Source organism: Vigna unguiculata, chromosome 1 (assembly GCF_004118075.2).
Source record: "Vigna unguiculata cultivar IT97K-499-35 chromosome 1, ASM411807v1, whole genome shotgun sequence".
In the NCBI taxonomy this organism is placed as follows: Eukaryota; Viridiplantae; Streptophyta; class Magnoliopsida; order Fabales; family Fabaceae; genus Vigna; species Vigna unguiculata.
Window position 1 is genome coordinate 22804106 of NC_040279.1, and position 23944 is coordinate 22828049.

Consider the following 23944-nt stretch of genomic DNA (forward strand, 5'->3'; position numbering starts at 1 on the left):
TAAAAAATAAATAACATGTGGCACCTTGTTTGCCACCTGAAATAAACTTTGACACTCTTAGAAAAATAGGGACCAAAACCAATACTTTTAAAGTATAGAACCAAACAGTATCAAAGTTTCGACTAGAGACCATATACAATTTCACCTAATACTCTAGGAACCAAAACACGATAGATAAAGTCGACCCGTAAGCTAGACACATAAACTTCACGCAAAAACATGACATGTAAACTTGACCTATAAATGCACCCCATAAACTTTACTCGTAAACTCCATCTCTAAATTCAACCTGAAAACTCCACGTGAAAATGTGACTCGGACAACACTAGCAGCGGCGATGCGATGATGATTGTGGCAACAACAACAACGACGGTGACAATGATAATGATGGAGGAGGAGGAGGATGAGAAAGAGGAAAAAGAGAAGAAAAAGGAGGATAAGGAGCAAAAAAAGCAAATGCAATGACGATGACAATAGACAAAGCAAAGGCGGTGACATGGCAACGATGACAGCAATGACAAAAGAGGAGGATGAGAAAGAAGAAGATAAAAGATAAATAGGAAGAAGAAGAGAAGGAAAATCAAATCACGATATTTACTAATAGATTGTACCAACAACCTAAACTAGTAAAAAATTATCCACTGATATTTACCAATAGATTTAAGACATTAATAATTATCAACACATTTTTATCATTAGTAATTATCAACAAGTTTTTCTATCCATGAGTAAAATTTATCGATTAATTTTCTTTTTGTAGTGTATTAATATTAATGAATAATTAAGAATTTTCTTTATCATTTAAAAAATAATGAATAATTTTCCTTCTAATTTTAAAACAATGAAGAATTTTTTTTCCTCTAATTTTAAAATAACTTTAACCATATTCTTTACATGTTGCAAAAATCAAACATATGTATAATAATTTCCTTCTAAAAGTATAGTTAGGTTTGGTATAAAAATAATGAAAGAAATATTTAAAATAAATGTGAATTTTAATAAAAATAAAAATTTTAGTATAACATTTATATAAAAATTAAATTTGGTCAATTTGGAGAAAGACAAAATTGAGACTGAATTGAATAAAAATAACGAAAATTGTGACTAAATTGAACAAAATTAACAAAAATTGTGACTAAATTGAATATAAATCATGAAACTATGATATATGGACAATATTTTTAAAATTAATTTAAAAAAAAAAACAAATCACATAGTGATACACAACGATTACTGTTTATCTTGCATTAATGATTTAAACGATGTATGTAGAAAGGATCAAGTTAACCACTATTTACAAAAATTAGAATCATTTTGAACATTTCGAGGAAATAAGATCCAAACGAAATAAAAAATTGAGATATTGAAACGAATAATGTATTTAAGCCTAATATTAAAGATTAAGAATAATTAACTAAAGAATCAAACTCACCTTCGAATGAAAGATTAAATTAAGTTAATTCTTGAGGTTACTTAATTGATATGTGATTTTGAATTTTAGTAATAAAGTCAAATGATTGTTAAAGAGTAATAAAACTCTCTTAATCTTACGCTATAAGGAAAATTGTGACATATCACCCAAAAAGAGATAAAAAATCTGAATGAGTAATTAATTAATTAAAATGCAAATGAGATAACAAATTTGAAAATGGGTAACGAAGTAATTCCAATTCAAAAGAATTATACAAAATGTGACAACAAACGATGAGTTTTGACTCAAATATTGATAAAATCTACGGTTTTTAAGCTTAATCTATATTGCATATTGTTAGAAAAAAGAAAAAAAAAAAACACTTTCAGTATTTCCAACTTGTGCATATATTAAAAAAAAACAAAATCGATGTTTATGTGTTCAAATAGATTGTAAATCAGTGCTACGTTAGGAAATAATTTGATGGAAGATTTAGTATCAAACTTTTTAAATCTATTGTGCATTTAGCATTTAACATAACTTATAATTAACGCATTAACCTTTCCTGAAACCATTAAGAATTCCATTGTTAATAACTTACAACGAAAAAAAAAAAGTTAGTGAAGAGGTAGTATTCAATATTTTGAGATCAGTGTCTTCCATTAAAGTATCCAATCCAACACAATATTACTGAGAAAGAACAAAGAAAAGAGAACTACAAAAACAGTCTCCGATGTGTTATATAAATATAGATAACTCCAAACGCTTCAAGTTGCTCTAAAGAACATATCATAACATCGATTGAATGTTAAAATGACTTAATCTTTCCAAGATACACATCAATTATTACGAATCATTAGTTTATTGAAGTTAAGATAAAAATCCAAATAAAGCAATAATTAAAAATAAAAAATAATTTATAATTATAAATTGAATAAATTTATTAGATTTAATAAACAATAATGACAAAAGATAAATAAATAAAATAAAAAATTGAAATAGTCTTAATTAATAAATAACCAATTATTAGTAAATAATAAACAATAAATATGATAAATATATTACATTAATTATTAAATATGTATAATAAAAAATAAATAATGAAGAATAAATATTAAATATAAACAATAAATAAAAATAACAAATAACAAATAACATACTATAAATATAATAAATAAATCCTTAAATAAATAAACAAAAACAAACATAATAAATTAAACAAATATCAATAATAAATATTAAATAATATAAAAAATGAATGGCAAATTAAATTCAATGAATGAAATAAAAAATTAATTAACAAATAGAATATCTAGAAATATATAGATATAGATTGCGAAGTACCACAAATTGCTATAATCAGTGAAATATAGGACAGTATTAAATAATGAGGAAAAATGCAAGATAAGAATACCAAATTCTTGATTTTCTTAAGAAATCTGAAAATGATTTTGTACACCTAGTTGTAGCTGAAAACCATAAGTGTTGACAACATAAATATCATGTCAACACGCATTTATCGACTCAGCATGTCCACATTTAATTAAGACAACTGTAAAATAGATAAATATGAACATGAATATCAATAAATAAAGAAATCAATAAAAAAAAAAAGGAAATCGAAAAAATAATGCATCTAATATAGATAATCAGAAGTTAAATATAGATAAAATTCAAATAAACAAATTTTATAGTGGTCGGATTCCAATTAATAGAACACTGTCAAAAAATGTCCACGTTTAATTAAGACAAGTATATATAAATATGAGCATGAATATCAATAAATCAATAAAAAATTAACTAGTGAAACCCGAAAAAATAATGTATCTAATATATATATATAATCAGAAGTTAAATATAGATAAAAAATTCAAATAAACAAACTTCATAGTGTTCAGACTCTAATTAATAGAAACACTGTAAAAAATGGTCTTCTAAACATAAAAAAAAAAACATTAAAACATGAAATTGGACAGTCTGATTAACATATTGCAAACAATAAAATTTTCTCTTTTTAATGTTTCTCTTGAATTGCCTTAACCACACATCATCTCATCGGATATTGGTTCAATAATTGTTGTTCCATCCCTCTTCAGGGAATTGCCTCAGATATCATTGGTCAGCATGAGGTCACTCCTAAGATCAACAATTTGAGGAGACGGGCAGAATCATTGGATACATATGTAAATTTGGTTGTTGAAAAAAATAATACAACAGATTAGACGACATAAATATTAATTACAAAATAATATTCTTGTAAGCAATTATTAGAAATAAATTACAAAAGAGAATCACAATTATCCAATTATAGAAATTTACATAATTATATGGATTCCTCAATCATAATTATAGACTCATAAGGATCCCATATCATAACTCATAGCTAAGACCTATTATATTCATGTATATATTGATATTGTTATATGAATGAAAGACACAAAATCATTTCTTACATGGTATCAACAATTAGTTTTTGATCTTTCGAAAACCTTCTAACCCTCACAAGACAATGCCTCCCTCCTCTTTCTCTATCTCCATGGCTGACCAACCCAAATTTCACCCTACATTTGTTGTCAATAACATCAAAAATTTCATCCCTGTCATTTTAGAGATGGAAAATGGTCATCATTCTTCTTGGGTAGAGTTGTTCAAAATCCATTGCCGAGCATACCAAGTCATAGATCACATTCTCCCACCAATATCCCAAGCAACTGCAACGACGCAAGAAAATGTTGTCATAGTCGATTCCACACTTTGGTCTCACTTGGATGCTATCATACTTCAATGGATTTACAGTACCATCTCTAACAATCTTTTGCACATCATCTTGCAACCAAACTCCACTGCCCAAAATTCATGGGAACGATTGCAAAATATCTTCCAAGACAACAAACACTCACGTGTTGTCTACGTGGAGAATCAATTCACTCATGTCCATATGGACGACTATCCCAACATCTCGACTTAATGCCAAGAACTAAAAAGTCTTGCTGATCAATTATCCAACATTGGTACACCGGTCTCCAATCAAAGGTTAGTCCTTCAATTAATTGTGGGTTTACATGAGAACTACGATGGTGTTGCTACTTTCATTCAGAACACTAATCCTTTACCCACCTTTTATGAGGCACGATCAAGATTAATCCTTGAAGAAACTCGCAAAGCAAAGCAGGTTGCCTCCACCGCCAATAACGCTAACACTACTCTCCTCAAAACCAACCATTCCACTATTGATACATATAATGTTGACCGTCTTCAGAATCCCAACCCTTATCCTTCCTCTAATTGTGGCAATAATGGCCCAAAACATGGCCAAAACTGTAGATGTAGATGCACTGGAGGTGGTCGAGGCATAGGTCGCAACACCAAATATATCAACAATAGTAGGCAACATGGTGGACCATCACAACAGTGTTCATGGCAGCATCAACCGTCTCCACCTGTGGATACCCTACTCACAATGGAAAACCTTGGGACCCATAACCACGGGTCGCTCCTCCTTGCCCTTACCCTACCTCTTCATGGACTTTGCCTACTTTGGCACATCAGCCTGGAAGCCTTGGCAATCGTCAACAACAAGCCTTCAATACAAGATTCGCAGAATTTAATTAATTAAATAAATAATTAATTAATAAATGCGGGCAGGTAGTGCATTTATGACATTAAATTTTGTTGTGTATGACGTGGAAAAGTGCTAGTTCATGTGGTTGAAAGTACTTTGGTTGTGTGTGAGGACTTGGGTTCGAGTCCTAAGTATGCCAATTGTGTGTTATTTATTTATTATTGTTTTAATAATATGTTGGGCCACACTTCGTATGAGATAATGCTTGAATTGTATATGTTAGTAAGAAACATGAGTTGGCCTGATGGTTTAGAATTGATTTGGCTTTGGCATGGTATGGGTTTGAACCTGGGTGGACTCAAATTTAATTTTCTTTTTGCTAAAAAGTTGTGTGGCTGAATATGAATAGGTGAGGAAGACCTTAGCAAAGGGGGGTAGCCAAAAGGGGCTGAAAAACCATTAAGTAATGGGCCTTGAATAGAAATAAAAGTCAATTTTCGTCCTTTTTATTTAACCACATTAAAGCTTCATATAAAAGGGAAAATTGAGGGTTTTTGGCAAAGTTGAACTGTTGCATGAATAGAGAGCACGAAATTGAGAGTGTTGACAATTGAGGGAGATTTTGGGACTCAATTGAGGGATAGATAGAGAAGGGTGTTGTTGGTGTTTTTTTTAAGCTTCAAGTAATTCACTACTAAGCCAAAATTTCAAGGTTAGGGGAGTTGAACTCGAAATTTTATATTTGGTCATACTGCATAATTGTGATACTATTTTGCCATGAATTTCGTGTTCTATATAAAGGGAATTTGGGGTTTGGGTAATTGAGCACTATTCTATTGGCATTTTTACCTAAATGTGTGATTATAGGGGAATTTGGTACTGAGTATGCGGTTTTTGTGTACATTTGGGTGTTGGGGGTCTGAAATGTATCTAAACTGCGTATATATGGTTGACAAAATTAATGTAATATATTTTGGTGTGAATTGAGGGGTTGAAAGGGTCATGGATTCTGGTGTGCGTGCGTAAACAGATTTGGGGTCTACATTTCTCGCTCAGGCGAGCCAGGCTCGCCTAGGCGAGATTAACAGAGACTCAAATCCTGTGGTTACGCAAACAACTCGCTTAGGCAGGGAAATCTGGTTTTGAGCAACAGGTCATCTCGCTCAGGCGAGTGTGCCTCGCTCAGGCGAGAATTCGAGTATGTTGAAGGGTGCCTTTGGACGCATCTCGCTCAGGCGAGAGTCCTTCGCCTGAGCGAGTTAAAGAGGAATGCTTGCGTTGCTTTGGAGAACTCGTCGGCCTGGACGAGGTAAATGTTATCCTGGGCGAGTGAGGGTCTCGCCCAAGCGAGTGTGAGCTCACTTAAGCGAGATTACGTAGGCTACAAAGGTCCTAGAGGCTCGCTAAAGCTAGTGGGTCTAGCTTAAGCGAGATAAGTTGGAGTGGTTGAATGAAGGCTCTTAGTTTAAGCGAGCAAGGGTGAAGTTGTACGTTAAGGCATGTGTTTCTGCTGTATTAACAAGATGAGATGGAACTTGCAAGGAGTGGTCTACATGGCTCTTAGGTTATCTCATTGGTGGGCTTGCTGGTGTTCCATGGGTTGTGGTCTGGAACGTATCCTTGAGTAGTGGCTCGGGATAGGGGTTAAGCACGTGGCATTCTATGGGTTGTGGCCCAGAATGACTTCCCTTGAGTTATGACTCGGGATAGCAGATGAACACGAGGAACCTTAAGTTGTGACTCGGGTTGGCGAGTGTGTCGGTGTGAGTTTGCTGGTTGTGGCCAGTACGGATGGGTCCAGATAAATTGCCCTCCTCAGTGAGTCACTGTTGAGTTTGGTAGTCTTGGGACGTTGCGGACTATGTTCGTATTTAGGAACTTCACCTGGCGTTATGGTGTGTGATCCGTAGCATGGTTTCCGCACGTGCTCTATGTAAGACCCGGGAAAATTAAATAGTTATTTAATTAATTATTTAATTAGGACGGGTAGCGAGAACATTTAAAGCAATAAATGCGAGGAGCTATGACATGGAAGAGTACTAGCTCAAGTGGTTGAGAGTACTTTATTGTGTGTGAGGACTTGGGTTCAAGTCCTATGTGTGCCACTTGGATGTTATTTAAATTATGTGTTTTTGTGTGCTTATATATTGAACTCGTATGGATGATGATAAATCCTTAAAATTGTGGGAGTCATCATGAAACATGTGTTGGTTGAGTGGTTTGGCCTTGGTTTGGTATGTGCATGAGAGTGGGTTCAAACCTTGGTGAGGACTAAATAATTTCTTTTTGCCAAATTTTATTTATGCATGGAATTTGAAAGGGGCAGCTTAACCTAGTCGTTTAAGGGACTGAAAAATCAGATTGGATGATCCACCCAATGGTTATTAAACCCCTTTTTAAGTAATTTTCGTTTTGGAAAGTGAATGAGTGAATAGGTTACCCATAAGCCTAGAGAGAGAGGGAATTAGTGAAAAGAGAGGTGCGGTGGTACGTGGGGGACTTTGGACAGAAGGTTTGGTGGGTTTAGGATTGAAAACAGAGGGAAAGTAAGGAGAAGAACTAACGTGGGAGTGTGAGCAAGGGCAAGAAGATTTTGATTGGAGCGTGCTCACATTGATTCGTAACTTGAAGAAAATTCCAGGTAAGGGGAGTTGTCATTGATGTTTTAGATATATGTATATTGCGTTGTGCCTTGTTTGATTGGAACTGCAACTTTTGCCATCTGTTTCTGCACTGTTTGATTGGAGTTTTCTGGATTTTTCCAGAAACCGCCTGGCGGTTCATTCCCTACCGCCAGGCGGCACATCAGGTTTGTTGTGCTGTTCTTGTTTTGGCATGATCCGCCTGGCGGCGATGAATTTCTGCCAGGCGGCGCGACACTGTTCGCGTTCTATTTTCGTGGTTTTGATACTGTATGTATGAGAACTATTATGGGTTCTGAAATTGATTCATATAGCTTTCATTGGATACCTTGTTGGTCTGAAATCAGTTGAAATCCGAGGGAATGGTAAAGTCCTAGGTATACTCGTGCATGAATTGAATCAGGTTATTCAAGAGGGTAAAGATCAAGCGGCCTATATGAATTGAATTAAGGGCAGGAAACTAGTCAATTATATATGTATTGTTATAGCTTGGAGAATATAAGTAATAGGAATGAGTACTGGAAAAAGGATGGACTCTGTCGTAGGTATGAATAAGCCTGGTTTGCGCAGGTACTGATGCTCCGCCTGGCGGCAAGCAAAGCGCCGCCAGGCGATAGCGCGGTCAGGGGCAGTTCTGCGAGATTTTGGAAATAGAAACTGGGGGAGAATTTGGAGTGTGTGAGGTTTACGATAATTTGGTAATGTAGGAAGGGACGAAATACTATGATGAATAACCGTGAGGATGGTAGTTTATGATGTTAGATGGATTATCAAAGGAAGAAAGGGAGAAGGGAAAATTTTAGTTAAGAGATTCTGTTTTGGAAGCATAGTATTCGTTCACGTGTAACCGGATAGGTACTGAATATGACTTACTGATGTTAGGTAACAATTGAGGATACATGTACTAGGGGATGACCATTGGTCAGGTTATAAATTTCATGCGATTAGAGTTATCGGCACTAGAAAAAAAAATGTGATTGGGGATGATTATGCATGAGAAATTATGGGGAAAGTATTCTAATGATGCTGGGAGTAATGCTTTGGCTATTACAGTGTAGTGTACATGGTAGCGCGAAAGAAGGTGTTGAGCTTTTGACTGTGTTCGTAGATATGAATGAAGTTGCTTTAATATGTTAATGCGCAGTTACTGTGAAAACTTGAATTGATGGTTTGGCCATGGTAAAGTTTAGGTGCTTGATACTTCTGATAGTTGTGAAACTAACCATAATGTACGTTCCATAGAGGAGTCTTTATTTAAGCGCTTGGAATTGAGTCACGTAGCAAATTAGACTGATTGAGATTTTAAAAACCAAAGGGGTTCTGCTACTGATACAGCGCCTGGCGGCACGGGTAGGTGCGCCAGGCGGTGAGACTAGCGCCAGGGGTCCCTGTATTGTTTGGCGCCTGGCGGCACAGTGTGCTCCGCCAGGCGGTAACGAGAAAACAGTGGGTCTGGGGACGCTGGCGCCTGGCGGTGAGTGAATACCGCCAGGCGGTCTGGAACAGTTTCGCCTGGCGGCGTGTGGGCCGAGCCAGGCGGAAACGTTGTTGTTCTTTGCATTCTGGTGTGTTGTTTTTAACTGACAATGATGCTTTGCTTGGATCGGGAGATGCTGTGCCATGAGCGGGTAGGTTCATGGATGGTGTGACATGTGATGATATGAGCGGGGAGGTTCATATCAAGTTACTCTCACGTGAGGATACGAGCGAGGTAGGTTCGTATGTTCCGTGCTCACGTTGAGAGATGCCACGTGCGGGAGGTACGGGGGCTGGTGGATCACATGTGTTGGACTACGGGCGGGTAGGTCCGTAGAGCAGGACTACGAGCGGGGAGGTTCGTAGAGGCAGGACCACGAGCGGGCAGGTTCGTATGAGCATCAGATTCCCGAGTCCAAGGCTAACAAATTGTATGATTTGAAGACTGATAAGTCTTGGGGTTAAGGTCTTGGCCAAGAATTATATATATAATGAATAAGATGGGTATATGATGTATTTGGTGTTCTATATGTTGTTATTTTATTTTCTCAGCTCACCCTTTCTGTTTGTGTGTGGCGATGATCGTGTAATTCGTTACACGGGAGCAGATGTTGATACAGGTGGTGCTGAGGATGCTCAGATGGCGGAGTGAGGGCTAGCATGGGAGTAGTGCTAGGGTTTTGCTAAATTGTAATTTATGTTTTAAATACAAATTTTGGTAACTTGTAACCTGTTATGAATTCAGTTATGAGTTTTGACGCGCTATCTTAATAAATTGAAATTATCCCGCGTTGGGATTTTTATCGAGATGGCTATTAATGCAATTATTTATTTTAATATTTATTTTTAAGTAATAATTCCTAGGGATGTTACACTCTATCGGTGGTGGCCGATAAGTGTGGCAGCAAGGCGTTTTGAGATACTTAATAGGAGATGTAGAACATTGCTAACATGGTTGTGGCCATGTGAAAGAACTGGAACGAGGTTCCCTGATGTACTTTAATATACATGGTGGTGGCCATGTGGAGGGAAGGTAACGAGTCTTCCACGAGGTGCATCGATGTACATGGTGGTGGCCATGTGATGGAAATTGAGTAATGTTTCTGTAGGAAATGAAGGGATCTTATATATGGTTGTGGCCATGCGGTATAAAGGAAGAGTTTGTGTTATTGATATATTCTTTTATCGATTATACATGTATATGTGTGTTTAGTATATTTTTATGTGTTTCATCTGTTAGCTCACCTTATCTGCTTGTGTTTGGCGATATCGTGTACGCGGTACACGTGAGCAGGTGATGATGCAGGTGGAGCTGGTGAGACTTAGCTGCGGAGAGGGGATGATCATGGGACTTTATTACTTTGTTTTCTTGGTTTTGGATTTTTAAATGATATGTAAACTTTTGAGAGACACTTGAACATTATTTCACTTTATAAGCTATGGAACGATGTTTTATTAAATGATAATAAAAGTTTTAAATTTCCTTGTGTTTTGGGAAATGAGGTATAATTAATTGTTATGTAATTAATTCCTTTATTTTATTTTGTTAAATTCGTAATATCCTGACGGGATGTTACATTTAATGCTCATGGACCTCTTTCACAACATGCACCCACTAATATTAATGAAATAATTCAAACTTTATCTCTAAATGTTCCTGATGACAAATGGTACATGGACACCTGTGCAACATCACACATGTTATCTTCTCGAGGTACTCTCTCGTCTTATTTTAATTTGATCAATAACAAAAATATTATTGTTGGCAGTGGACATGAAAGTCCAATTCACGGATATGGCCAAACAACTTTATCACCTCTGATGATTCATTATTTTCCCTTATTCCATTGCCTTTTTATGCCCATCTTGATGGTTATTTAGTGCTTAATTATCTTTTGTTAGTGCATTTTCCTCAATAGGGTTTCATTGGTCCATTATTTCGAATTTTGAGTAATTTGACATTAATTGGTCTAATTTTTGTTTCTAATTATTTTTAGGTACTTTGTGAAGCAATTTTAAAGCTTGGATGCTAATCATAAGCTAAAGAGAGAGTTGCCACATGATTTCCACATCATTGCCACAACAATGAGCCTATCCACGTCATTAGGCCAACATTTTCAGCCCATAGTGATATTTTTGTAATTCCACTAACCAAAATGACATTTTTGTAAATATGTTGGTCTGTGGTGATATGACCACGAGATGTAGGTTTCCTTTGTAGTGGTAGCCACCATCTTCTTCCATATACTCCATTTCTATGTTTCTTTGCTTTGTATGGTGACCATGGAGGCATCCACTCATCTTATACACGTTTTTACGGTTTGAATCAGCACTCATTACGCTTTATTGATATTTATGCACCTTGGAACATGTTGGTATCATTTTATTGAAGAATTGTTAAGTTTGTTCTCTGTTTTTGTTCATAAACCACGCATTGAAGTATTTTGGTTTTCGTTTATGCCATTTTGTGTTTTCGTATTCTACCACTGTTCAACTTTTCGTATTCTTCCATTTTCATTTTGTTATTGATTAGTGAAAAGATGATTTTGATTAGGGTTATATTTTGTTACACGAACTTTGAGGTTCTTGGTTCCATAATGCTGATTGAGTTTTGTTTTGGTTCACTTTTCGTCTTTTAATCTCATAGGATAATTCGAATTTTTCATGTCTTAATATGCAGTGGTTAATTTGGTGTTTAAGTTAATTTGTATTCGTGATTAATGAATGTGGATTGCTTGTTCAGTGGTAAGATTAATTGATCTGTGCATTCCTTTGATATATAATGAAGCTTTTCTTAATCTTCGCTTAATTGATTGGGAATGAGTGGATTAAGAGTTAATCTAACAAAGCTCCAATTCTCATGACTAATGATAAGTGAAAGTGCATTTAAATCAGGGAACCAATACATTTTAAACATTGTTTCAATTCATTTAATATGTTGTTAGTGTTTTGTCACCTTTAACTTTAAACAATGTTTTGCATGCCTCTAGACACATTAAAAACTTGATCTCTGTATATCGATTAACAACTGACAATTTTGTGTCTTTGATCCTTTTAGCTTTTTTTGTGAAAGATTTTCTGATAGGGATGCCTTTAATGAGATGTGACAGCATCGGTGATCTTTATCCCCTCACTAACACTCCAATAACCACCACTCCATCAATTTTTGTAGTCCTTTCTTCTGATTTATGATATAATCGTTTGGACACCCAAGAGCACCTGTTGTACGTTCCCTTAGGAAAAATAAATTTATTCACTGCAAAAATTTTATTTGTTCTACTATTTGTCAATCTTGTGTTTTTAGGAAACATGTTTAGTTGCCACTTTATGTTTCAAATTTTGCCACTACCAAACCTTTTGATATAATACATAATTTCATCCAGGTGAATAAAAATGTTTTTTAAAAAAACATCCAAAAATAAATGTTAATTAAATAGGATAAAAATAAATTGCCTTAAAAATAAATGTTAAATCATTCTAGAGGTCCCCATTTTTGTAACGAAATCTCAAGTAGGTTCCCTCATTTCTATCTTCGGCAACTACTCCAACTACTGGTCCATCTTCTAATTCACAATTGGCATCAATACTAGGATTGAAGCACCATTCTGATTCTCCATTTTTCCACACCCTCATTCCTCTTAAGATATATCAATCTTCATCCCAAATTTCTAAAAAAAAAGAACACTCACGCTTTACATGATCTTCATGCTACATCTTTATCCACTATAATTCACCTTCACATTAATGATAATTGCTCATTCAATTCAGAATCATACTCCAAGAAGTGAACCAAAAGGCACGTAAAAGAGATATTCGAACAACAAAGAATGATATGATATTAGAGAAAATAACCCGTAGAAAAAAGAGAATAGAGGGGCAGGAAACAGAAAAAGAGGGGGCAGAGGAGCAAAATAGAGAGAAGGTAGTATGAATGTTTTCTGTCTTATTCCTTGTAATGAAAAATCTACGATAGATATAGTTTGTTAAGCATAACCAACAATAGGAAAAAGACAAACTCTATTTTGTAACAAAATCCCCCATCCAAATGAGCCTTTTCTTCTTTCTATTAGGCTTCTCATAACCTAGCTTTTTATTGCACTACTCTCTTTTTTCATAATTCATATCATCCCCTTCCTGATGACTAAATGCCTTGCTCGCAAGGTGTAAATCGGGGTATTCCTGCAATAAGTTTGTCAACAGCTCCCAGGTAGAATCTTCAGGATAAAGACCTTGCCACTGAACTAAAGCATACTCTTTTGGTGGTTGACCCTCAATTTTAGAAGCCACTATAGCAATAGGTACCACTTGAAGTTGGTTTTCAATAGATAAAGTGGGTAGCTGCAACTCTGGAATATCACCATCTCCCTTAAATGGCTTAAGTTTGGAAGCATGAAAAACTGGGTGAATTTTTTAATCTTAAGGCAGATTCAACTCAAAGGCATTTTCACCAATGCATTTGCTAATACAGTATAGTCCATAAAAACGTTTGCTTAATTTTTGAACCATTCTGCCTGTTATAGAAGTTTGTCGATAAGGTCGCAACTTAACCCACACTAAGTCGCCTAGGTGAAAGGGATGTGGAATGCGGTGTCTGTTAGTATAAGCATTCATGTTGTTTTGAGCTTTAAGCAAATTTGCTTTCAATTTGGCCAAAATGTGACCGGAACTATTTAATTCTTGCTCCACAACTTCCAGCGTACTAGACCTAGTAATGTAATGAGGTAGTGAGGGAGGTGGTTTCCCATACACCACTTGATAAGGACTCATTCCAGTTGAGGTTTGATAGGTTGAATTATAGTGCCATTTAGCCCAATGCAAAAACTTTCCCCATTGAGAGGATTGATGATGCACAAAGGCAAAAAGGTATTGTTGCAGGATGCGATTAACAACTTCAGTTTGGTCATCTGCTTGTGGATGATAAGGGGTGATCATGTGTAACTTGGTTCCACTAAGCTTGAATAGTTCCTGCCAAAAATGACTCATAAATATAGGATCTCGATAAGACAAAATGCTTTTCGGCATTCCATGGAGTTTGCATATTATGCAAGCAAACAAACCAACCACTTGAGAAGCTGCGAAATTAGATGACAGGGTTCCAAAATGTACAGCCTTAGAGAAATGATCAACAACTACCAAAATGACAGTGTGATTTCAGAATGAAGGAAGGCCTATTATGAAGTCTGCTAATACATCTTCCCAAGTGCCCGAAGGAATGGGTAGTGGTTGAAGTAAGCCACATGATGCATGTGTTGGATCTTTAACCTATTGGCAAATGATACACTTGTTAACAAATTTAGTGACATCCTTTCATTTCAGGCCAGAAAAAATTCTCAGATTAACGTCCATAGGTCTTTAAAATTTCAGCATGACCACCAATCGGAGTTGCATGGTACTCTTCTAGTAACAGGGGAATAAAAGCAAATTTAGTGGAAAGATAAAATTTTCCCCGATAAAACAGAACACCGCTAATGATTTGATACTCGGAAAAGCCTTGAAGGTTTGCTTCCACTTGCTTTAATAGTTGAACAAGCTCTTGGTCGGTCTTATACCCTTCTTGAATCTTCCTAAAAATGTCAAAATGAGGAACAATGATGCCAAAAAATTGCCCAGTCTAGTCCGGTACTCTTAAGAATGCATTTGCAACTTTATTGTAACCCCCAACTTTGTATTGAATATCATAGTTGTAGTCCAAGAGTTTCGAGAGGTAGTATTGTTGTTAAGGGGTTTCGATTACTTGTGTCATTAACTCTCGCAAACTCCTTTGGTCGATGTAGATTGTGAATTGTCATCCCAAGAGATAGGTTCGCCACTTCTTCACCGCCTCTATAATAGCATGTAATTCTCGAACATAAGTTGAAGAATTAAGAAGCTTAGGGCAAAACTTCTTACTAAAAAAATTGATTGCGTGCCCATCTTGCTGCAACACAGCACCCATCCCCATTCTTAACGCATATGTTTTCATAATGAAGTCCTTTTGAAAATCTGGCAAATGCAACACCAGGGTAGACACCATGGCATGTTTAAGCTGCTCAAAAGCATCTTGAGTTTTTGCTGTCCATAAGAACTTATCCTTCTTTAATAGCTCGGTCAAGGGAGATGCTATAGAGGCATATCCACTGATGAATTTCCTATAGAACCCTGTGAGGCCAAGGAACCCTCGAAGTTGCTTAATATTGGCAGGAACAGGCCAAGCAATCATGACTTTCAATTTTTCAGGACAGTCTCAACTCCATTGCGAGAGATAATATGACCAAGGTATTCTATAACAACCAGGGAAAAAGTGTACTTTATCTTCTTTAAAAGAAATTGATTAGTTAATAAACAATAAAAAAATTGTTCGCAAGTGCAGTAAGTGTTCATCAAGCGTCTTGCTATAGATTAAAATGTTGTCAAATAAAACTATGACAAACCGCCAAAGATAAGGTTGGAAGATTTCATTCATTGTGGCTTGAAATGTTGCAGGCACATTGCATAACCCGAACGACATTACAGGAAACTCGTAATGGCCTTCATGAGTGCAGAAAGTCGTCTTGTGAATATTTGCCTCATGCATTCTCATTTGGTGATATCCAGAACACAAATCAAGTTTGCTAAACAAATGGGTCCATGGAGCTTATCTAATAACTCGTCAATGGATGAAATTGGAAAGTGATCCTTGTTGGTTATGGCTTTAAGAGCTCGATAGTCGATGCAAAATCACCAACTTCCATCCTTTTTTCGAACTAACAACACTGGGGAAGAGTAAAAGTTGTAACTTATTTGAATGAGCCTTGTTTCCATCATTTCTCCAATCAACCTTTCGATCTCTTGCTTTTGAAAATGAGGATATCTATACGGTCGCACATTTACGGGGTTGGATCCCTATAGAATGGGAAATTTGTGATCAGTGCGGTGAGAAGGGGGAAGGCCATCAGGTTTCTCGAATATATGTGCAAACTCGTCTATCAAATCAGGCAGTAGAGTTGGGAATTCGATACTGAAGGTGAAGTGGGAATGACTTGAACATAAAATATATTAGCAATGGCATTTGTGGAGGTTAGGCGTTGGAATTGGGCCATCGTAGCCTCAATGGGTTGTGGTTTAGGTTGGCCTTGCCGCTAGATTACCTTCCCATTCTTTATAAACTTCATCGTTAATGTCTCAAAATCACTCAGCACAGGCCCAAGAGACTTAAGTCATTGAATCCCCAAGACTAAATGAGCCCTACTAAGCGGTAGAACGAACAAGTCCACATTGAATTGTTGGGAATCAATTTTTAGACTTACATTGGGGCAATAAGCATCACATCGAAGCTCTTCTCTGTTGTCCATCAACACTAAAAAAGATTACGCTTGACATAGTTGTAAGTCCAAAAATTTTGCAACCCTTTCTTGGACAAAATTATGAGTACTCCCACTATCCACTAGAATGGTAACAGTTGATATGCCAATAATACCTTGAATACGTAGGGTTTGTGGAGCGGTTTGACCCGTTAGGGTATGAATGTTGATGTGTGCTTTGAATGATTCTGGTGTACTATGTGGGTCTGGATCGGGGTTTGGACTCGGGTCAACTTGTAGATCTAAATGTTCCAACAAATGGTTAAGCTCATCATCCATGGAAGGAATCTCTGGAGCTACTATCAACAAATTAAATTGCTTTTTACAATGATGGCCATAAGCATATTTTTCATCACAATAATAGCAAAGTCCCTTCTTTCGTCTTGCTTGTAAATATGTTGTTGTTAACTTGCGAACATGAGTCACAGCTCTAGAAGAAGAAGAATTACTCAACGATGGTGAGGCCGATAAAGGCTTCGCATGGGTTGGTGTGGGTAACAACCCAACTGTATCATGATTTATAGTTGGTGATGCTCTATACCATAGATTGGAATTAGCAATGTTGAATCCTAATTTCAGTATATTGGCTGTGATTTTCTCTTGTAATTTAGCAAGATTGATTGCTTCAGAAAGGGAGTTGGGGTGAAACAGAATTATCTCTCAACGTATTTTCGGTTTGAGTCCAGATATAAAGCAACTGAAATAAAAAGGAGCAGAGAGACCATTCACCCAGTTGGCTAGATTTTCAAATTGCGCTTGGTATTCTTGAACAAAGGTTGTCTGGGTCAACTTGAACAAGGCACCTTGTGGGTCTTCAAATTCTGAAGGAGCAAATCGAAGTTCTAAGGCCTTTAGAAACACCGACCATGAAGAAATTTGTTCGTTCCAATGCATCCATTGATACCAACTAAGAGCTTCGCCTTTCATATAGAAAGAAGCAATATGCAACTGTTGCTCATCCACGGTCCATTGATAATCAAAAAATTGGTTCACCTTAAATATCCAACTTAAAGGATCGTTACCAACAAATCTCAGAACCTCCAGCCGAATGTGAGTAGTTATGGGTTAGACTGATGAGTCCATTTGTAAGTTAAATTTCACTTTGGATTCAACTAGGGTGTTCTTGAGGTTTTCTAACTTGGTGGAAATGGTTCTAATGATGGAGATCAAGGTTTCAAGGGTGGTTGAGTCAATGACACTAGAAGATCCGGCCATACTCTCTCATTGAAAGCACCAATTGATATGATATCAGAGAAAATAACCTAAAAAAAGAGAATTAGGGGCACGAAATAGAAAAAAAGGAGGCAGAGGAGCAAAACAAAGAGAAGATAGTATGAGTGTTTTCTGTCTTATTCCTTGGAATGGAAAACCTACGATAGATATAGTTTGTTAAGCATAACCAACAATAGGAAAAAGACAAATTCTATTTTGTTATGAAATCCTCCATCCAAATGGGCCTTTTCTTCTTTCTATTGGGCTTTTCATAACCTTGCTTGTTATTGTACTACTCTCTTTTTTCATAATTCATATCAAAGAACAAGATATTGAGAGTGGAAATAGGAGCACATTGAAACACAGTCAGGTTCATAATTTCCAAACTTGCTACAATGTTTTTTTGTATCGTTGTTGTTGTATGGTTAATGGCAGTAAAAATTTCCAATTAAAAATAATAAATTGAATTCAATATCTATAAGACACTTATCTGATTCTACATAAATCATAAAAGTGACAAACCAATAAATGTTTAAATAGAGGAAAAATAGAATTGTGGCTCTGGTAGCATTGACGTCCGCACAATAGGTCTGATGGTGATCCTCGTTGCCGTTGATGGTGGTGTTTGGAGAAGAATTATGCATCATTGTGACTAATGAAGGAGAAATGGTGAAAATCTCACGCGAGGGAGAATGGTGTTGAGTTGGTGTTGAACGAAGCAAAAGATAATTTTAAAAATTAAAATTAAATTTTTACAAAGAACTACGTAACCCTGATTTCTCATTTTTTAATGAGAATACGTAGGACCAAGGTTAACCCTTGTCGGGTCCTTTTCACTCAAAAAATATAATTGTTTAATTTATTTTGGGAAAAATAAATATTATAAAATAAAAACATCTCTTTTGTAAATTTAATTTAAGGTATCGTCTTTGGGCGGGTGCTGTAGGATGCTAATATCTTCCCTACACGTAACCGACTCCCGGACCCTAATCTGGTTTTCACGGACTTGAATAAAAAAAAACCATCGGTATCAATGCAAATTACATTCATCTTTGTGTTGTTATACTACTAGAAAAACAACAAACACTGATCGAAAATTTTGTCACTAAATAGATAAAATCGACCATTGATAGAAATAATAACCAATTTAATAACTAAAAAATTGATCACTATTATGTTGGTCACTAATTCATAGTGCAACCGAATCTGTGATTGAAATTATAGACTGAATCTGTGACTGAAATCAATAACTAAATCTATGACTAAAATTAGTAACTGAATCTGTAATTGAAATCAGTGACTGAAATCAGTAACCAAATCAGTGACCGAAATTAGTGACTGAATTAATAATCAATTTTAAAATCTTGATTCTGTCACTAAATCAATCATAATTGTCTTCTTCTTTTTGGTTAATTTTTAATTTTTTTTTAAAATAATATAACTCGGTGAATGTAACATATATAAATTCATCATAATTACACTAGTTTTATATAAATAATTTTCATGATAATACAATCATCAAAAGAGTTAATAATGTTATTACATAATTAAGATTCAATACCAATACAATAATCACGAGAAGATACAATTAAAAAAAAAGAAAAATAAAATTACAATTCATAGTTGAAGAGGTTGAAAGTCCATCTTCTCCTCGTTAAAATATCCAAAATTTGAGCCAATGCAACAAATTTAGTATCGGAGTTGGGGCAGCTAATCTTGTTTAATGAATAAAAAACCTAAACCAAAATCAAATCAATAATAAAATTCATCCTATTTGTTTTTATATATTTAAGAACACAAAATATATGATGGGTTTGTGTTGGGTGACTCAATTGTTCTGTAGTTTTTCAGTAGACAATACTAACCTAATGGGTTTGTGTTGGATGACTCAAGTCACAATAAAATAATTAAATTTAAAAAAAATGTGTAAATTTTAAAACCTAAAAACGAGGTGCACCTTTTCAATCTGTCCATTATGGTTTCACTCAATCAAATAGTTTGTTCTAGAATCCATAACAGGAAAGGTCTTGCAAGTGAATTTTATTTTGATTTTTAAGCAATAATTAATATTATCCTTGTTCAAAAATTAATCATTTTAGGTTCTCAGTTTGGATTAATTAGCTACTAAAGTAATCCTCTTCAAAACCTAATCTTATGTTATAGGAACCCATGTTTAAAAAAAAAATGAAAGTACTTCTTCCTAGTATTTGGTTTTTCTAATTCTATTTTTGCAGAGTATAAAACTTTATTCCAAAAGTGTAGACTTATTTTTATGAAGTTCAAAAAGAAAAGTTCCGACTTACTACCAATCAATGATAATGATGTATGAAACGCTTACAAAGATTGCATTATGATTTAGTATGACTTAATTATCACTATATATAGATCCTAGAGTTTCAATAATTAACAACAAGCATGATGGTATTTGGTGACACACACAAATAAATAAATAAATAAATAAATATATATAATTGAAAAGAAAATGTTAAAAGTATATTGATTTTTTATATTTTATATATTTTCAAAAATTCAAAATTCAAAAAAATGGAACGTTAAAAGTATTTGGTGTGGTAAAATTTTTTGAACATTGGAGCGGAAGAATACAAACAATGTTGTTTAGGAAGTATAGGGTCTACAGAGAGAATTTTTTTTAAGATTGTAGCGCAAGAATACAAACCATGTAGGCTTTCTAGAGAGCCATCACAAACAAACCAAACTTTGTAAAAGTGAAAGAAAAGTAGCGTTTCGGAAAGGTTACAACACTTTTCCGTCTATTGTAGTACGGTTTTGGAAAGTATTGTAATAGAAAACAGAGCTTGATAAATGAAATTTAGAAAAAAAAAATTGACAACATTAAACAACACATTGTATAACGATTTAGGAAACATTTAAAAGAAGTATGAAGTCAGGTATCTGAAAAAGAAGATTCACATAAACATTATGAATACCAGACTTTGGAATTTTGACATATTGAACAACACATTGTATCACGATTTAGGAAACCTTTAAAGGAAGTATAAAATCAGGTATTTAAACAGAAGATTCTCATAAACATTATGAATTTTGACATATTAAAGGTATAAGATATTTGTGCAAAAGATGAAAAAAACAATCATTTACATGCATCAAGATATGCAGGATCATATCCAAAATTTTTGATATAAACAAGAAAGGAGAAAGCAAATATTTGTTATAAGAACATGAGATTTGAAATGTTATTGATTTTCTTGAACTCCTAAAACAAGTCAACACCTCTGAAAAATTAATAGAACACTTTATCATGTAACATATTTTGCGCAAACCTAAGCTTAAGGAGAGAGTAGCCGAAACTTACTTAAAAAGATGGATTGCAATAAATATGAAGATTGGAAAATAAATAGTATAGTGTTACTAACAAGACACGAAACAAAAGAATGTGTAGGGAAAGTGTATTGGATAGGAGAGTTTGCAAGTAGGGTTAAGTATAGGAGAAGTTTTTCAAATTTGAAATATGTTTGATCCAATATTAATATTAATATAATAAAGTACAAAGAATATTTTGAAAATTATTATTAATGTTAACATCTTTTAAGTGTGAACATGAACCACATATTATTAATATTTTTAAAAAAAGTAATATTAATTTATTTCTATTTTAAAACCAAGGTCATGGGTTCGAGTTTGATTTCCATTGCAAAATCGTTTAAAGATAGATTGGAAATATTTTTTATATACTACTAGAAATTTAATTTATATGTCTAAGCTTGATGTTGATGCATATTTTTTAAGTTTGGGAATGATTGTTTCAGTTTGTTTAACCGCTATTGTATTATTGGATCTGGTACACTTTATGATGATTTATATAAATTAAATTTGGATAATTTATATACTGAAACTCTTTTGACCTTGCATCACAATGTGGGAACTAAACGCAATTTAGTGGATGAACGATATGCTTACTTGTGCCATAAGTGTTTGGGACACATTTCCAAAGAAAGAATGCAAAGATTAGTAAAGAATGAAATCCTTCCAAATTTGGATTTTACTGACCTGAATGTGTATGGATTGTATTAAACTCAAACAAACAAAACACAAAAAAAGAGCCACAAGAAGCACTAAGCTTCTTGAAATCATACACACTGATATATATGGTTCATTTGATGTAAATTTCTTCAATAAAGAGAAGTACTTCATCACATTTATTAATGATTTTTCGTGTTATGGACATGTCTATCTACTGCATGACAAATCTCAATCAGTGAATGCCTTGGAAGTTTATATAAATGAAGTGGAAAGACAATTAGACAGAAAGGTGAAAATTGTAAGGTCAAGTAGAGGTGATCAGTATTATGGAAGATATGATGAAAGTGGACAACACACTGGTCCTTTTGCTAAGTTCCTTGAGAAACAAGGCATTTTTACTCCATACACAATGCCACACATACCACAACAAAATGGTGTATCAGAAAGTTGTAACTGAACCTTAATGGATATGGTTAAGAGTATGTTAAGTAATTCTTGTTTGCTTGTATCGCTATGGATGTATGCTTTAAAGACTGACATGTATTTGTGAACAAGGTTCCTAGTAAAGTTGTTCAGAAGACTTCTTTTTTAGTTGTGAACGAGTAGGAAGCCCAGTTTGAGACACCTGCATGTTTGTGGTTGTCAAGAAGAAGTAAGAATATACAATCCACAAGAAAAGAAACTGGATGAAAGAATAATAAGTGGATATTTCATTGGTTATATAGAAAAATTAAAAGGGCTTTTTTTGTAGTCTAACCCATAGTACAAGAATTGTTGAAACTGAAAATGTTCGATCCATTGAGAATGATGAAACTAGTAGGAGGAAAACTTCACAAAATGTGGATATTAAGGAAGTTAGAGTACAAGTTCTTGTATCTAATACTTATTCTTTAAGAGTTGTTGTTGTTCCTCATGTTATAGAAACTCACAACAATCAAGAAGAAGAACAAATTAATTATCTCAAGTTTAACAATGAGTTGGCGGTAGAACAACCATAAAAAGTAGTATTAAGAAGACCTAACAGAGGTAAAAAGTCTGCTATTTTTAATGATTATGCGGTTTATGTACAAGAATTAGAAAATGAGTTAAGTATTGATAATGATTTAGTTTCATTTTCAGAAGCCATTAATGGTGATAATTTTGATAAGTGGTTAGATGACATGAAAGATAAGCTTAAATGAATGGCATAGAATGATGTATGAGACTTTGTGGAATTGCCAAAAGGATGCAAGATAGTTGGGTGTAAATGGGTCTTTAAGACTAAACGTGACTCTCAAGGCAATATTGAATGTTACGAGTCCTGACTTGTTGCCAAAGGTTTTACTTAGAATGATGACATTAACTATAAGGAAACATTTTCGCTTGTTTCTACGAAAGATTCTTTTAGAATTATCATGGCATTAGTAGCTCATTATGATATTGAGTTGCATCAAATGGATGCTAAAATTGTCTTTTTAAATGATTATTTAGAAGAGGATGTTTATATGCACCAACTAGTGGGGTTTACTGAAGAAGGAAAGGAACACATGGTGTGTAAACTTAAGATATCAATATATTAAACAAGCTTCTCAACAATGGTATATTAAGTTTAATGATACTATTGTATCCTTTGGATTTAAGGAAAACATTTTTTATCAGTGTATATATCTGAAGGTAAGTGAGAGTAAGTTTATAATTCTGATTTTGTATATTGATGATATTTTGCTTGCGACTAATAATCTTAGTCTATTAAGTGAGACTAAGAGGTTTCTCTCTAATAACTTTAAAATGAAAGATATGGGTGAGACATACTATGTGATAGGAATAGACATATTCCACGATAGATCACAAGGATTGTTAGGTTTGTCCCAAAAAACATATATTAATAAAGTTTTAGAGAGATTCAAAATGGATAAGTGTTCAACATCTCTTGTTCCAATTGATTAAGGTCGTACACGAAAAAATAAACAATTAAAATATAGTAATTAGGAAGTCATCCCAAGGTCGTTTCCCATGTGACCAATGTCCTCAATCAAAAGATCCAAATACAACACAGGGGGGTTAGTTTTAAAACGTAGTTCAACAACAAAATAACGAACAAAAATAAAATTCAATAAAATAGTGAATGAAAAAATACTGACACCTTGGATTTGAATGAAACTCCATCAATCACAAGTAACGAAATTAATTATTCTTTCCAGATTACTCTCATGAAACCCAAAATTAACTATCTAAGCGGAGATTAACACAAGTTCATATTATGTAGTTAAACAAGGCATGTTGTGAACAACCCACACACATTAAGCATGAACACAAGTTGATTACGGTGTAGAAACATGAT